The sequence below is a fragment of the Lontra canadensis genome, unplaced genomic scaffold, assembly GCF_010015895.1.
Source record: "Lontra canadensis isolate GAN:19392208 unplaced genomic scaffold, GSC_riverotter_1.0 scaffold43, whole genome shotgun sequence".
In the NCBI taxonomy this organism is placed as follows: Eukaryota; Metazoa; Chordata; class Mammalia; order Carnivora; family Mustelidae; genus Lontra; species Lontra canadensis.
Window position 1 is genome coordinate 7,040,104 of NW_022631037.1, and position 2,697 is coordinate 7,042,800.

At 40.4% G+C, this 2,697-nt stretch overlaps 1 non-coding gene across 1 annotated transcript; it reads right to left on the minus strand.

Moving 5' to 3' along the window:
• Nucleotides 1–1,420: 1,420 nt before the first annotated feature.
• On the minus strand, nucleotides 1,421–1,527 carry LOC116876121. The gene has a single exon (XR_004384340.1). It is a non-coding gene; the product is annotated as a U6 spliceosomal RNA (small nuclear RNA).
• Nucleotides 1,528–2,697: the final 1,170 nt, after the last annotated feature.

Below are 2,697 nucleotides of genomic sequence, written 5' to 3' on the forward strand. Positions count from 1 at the left end.
GGTCAATATTTTGAGTCAGTAAGAGTGAATGTTAATATGTATGCCAACCACAGTCATGACAATATTTCAGTCATGAGTCAGTGACCCATTTTCCCATCCTCTATTTCCATCGGAAAACCAGTTTCTCGTGTTTCCACTCTCTTGGACATGTAACGTTTCTCTGTTCTCCTAGGGCTTTGGTTATTTGAAGGGAATCTCTGCTATGCATATTAATGGTTAGTGAGGATATTTTACCCTATTTTTACTCTAAGATTTATTTTCTGGAGATTAGCTGTTACTCTTATTTGGGCAAAATTTATATGATTATCTTAGCTCTGACTTATGCATGTAAATTTCTCCATTCTAAAATTTACAAACAACTTATGCCCCTGAAATCTCATTGTGATGGGTCTTTCTTGAAACTCCTAATACAGAAATGAAAACAGACTGAATTATTCTTATAGATTCCTGATGGTCATTCCAACTTTTCACCAACTTATTCTATTCCTTTTTTTGTCCCCTTTAGCTTCCAGACTCTACTGTAAGCCTTAATGCCCTTCTCAAGGAAGAGCTAGGCTTTGCCTTATTAAATTGTAGTCAGCCTTTAAACCCAGCTTATAACTCTTCTCGTCTGGTCCTTACCTGATGCTTTGAGCAGGGATCCCTAGACCCACGCTTAGTACCATCCCAACCCCCTGACTTACATTCATTTTGATTTTTCTGGTTTGACTTTCTGTCCTGAAGAGTAACTATTCCCCAGACTCATCCCTCAAGACTTTTCTACATTTTTTAGGCTCTAGCCTTCTTGGTTCCAATGTGTGACCTTGCCTGGCCCTAGCAATGTTCTAACAAGACCTTCTCTGGCCCACTCCAAGGCATGCATCCTTCTGTTGTCTTAAAAAGGAGACTTGCTGCATGGAAGCCTCAGGAATGTCTTCCTTAAGTCTAGAAATGTCCCTTCCACCAGCCATTTCATTATTTTCCATTCGTTATTTATTTATTTATTTTTTTAAAGATTTTATTTATTCATTTGACAGACAGAGATCACAAGTAGTCAGAGAGGCAGGCAGAGAAAGAGGAGGAAACAGGCTCCCTGCCAAGCAGAGAGCCTGATGTGGGGCTCAATCCCAGGACCCCAGGACCACGACCCGAGCCGAAGGCAGAGGCTTTAACCCACTGAGCCACCCAGGTGCCCCTTGTTATTTTTTTTTTTTAAGTTTTTTATTTGAGTACAGTTGACACACAGTGTTACAGTAGTTTCAGGTGTACAACATAGTCATTCAATATCTCTCTATATTTACATATTATGCTATGCTTACCACACCTGTAGCTACCATCTGTTGCTATGTAATTATTACAGTACCATTAACTCCATTCCCTGTGCTGTGCTTTTAACTCCTGTGATGTACTCATTCCATAACTGGAGGCCTCTGTCTCCCACAAAAATATGGAACACTCCGTGAATTTGTGTGTCATCTTTGCACAGGGGCCATGCTAATCTTCTCCATATTGTTTTGATATTAGTATATGTGCTGCCAAAGAGAACACCAATGCTCCCCATTCTTAAAGAATGAACACCTTTTGGGGCACCTGGGTGGCTCAGTGGGTTAAAGCCTCTGCCTTTGGCTCAGGTCATGATCCCAGGGTTGTGGGATCGAGCCCCGCATTGGGCTCTCTGCTCAGCGGGGAGCCTGCTTCCCCCTCTTTCTCTGCCTGCCTCTCTGCCTACTTGTGATCTTTGTCTGTCTGTCAAATAAATAAAATCTTTAAAAAAAAAATGAATGAACACCTTTCATACACCTCATCTTTACCATATTTGCCTGTTTTATGAGCAGCTCACATGTTAAATGTTCAGTAAACGTGTATCAAATATATGACTGAGTGAGTGACTGAATGAATGATTTGTGGTGTGTGTCAATCCATGTTGCCTCCATGCAAATATGCTTGGAAGCACCGAGATAAAAACAGCCTAATTTTTTTTCCCCGGAGAAAACTTCCAGTAGAAGAGTAAAAATAGAAAAGAAAATATATGAGCCCCAATATCCCAGGCCTCTGTGTACCTGTGGCTACAATATAAGACCATAATTCTTTTTCATATGTTAATTATGATAGTATAAGATAACTTTGGCTTGCTCACTCTCTCCTCCTCTTCCTTCCTTTTCTTCTCCTTCTCTTCATGTAGTTGCTACTACCCTCCCTCACTGCTACTACATCTACTACCCTCCCTCACTCTTCTCTACTTTTAAGCAGAGAGAGCACTACTCAAGGACCAGGAAAATGTTCTTCTCCGCATCACTTTTCCCACAGATGAGCACAGAACTTCTCTAATTTTCTGTTTCTCTGAGATCAAATTGTAACCACTAATAACATTTTACTGAATAGTCAGAGATCCTGGAAGGCAAGTAAACAAAACCACACACAGAAAACTACTAGGCAAGCACAGAGCTCTCTTAGACTACTTTCTAGGCTGGTTTGGTGTCTTTCTGATATGTTTCCATAAGACTTAACTGCATGTGATGTGCTCTAAGATTCTCTTTCGCCAAGAGTCTAGGTCATATCAAACTTATATCTCGGGCTTATTTACCTACATCCTCACTTCTTGACCCAAGACGAACTTTTTACAAAAATAATATGTTCACTCATTCAACAAATACACATTTAGTACCTGCTCCTAACAGGTACCAGACACTGAATCAAACAGATGTCAAACTGTTGTCA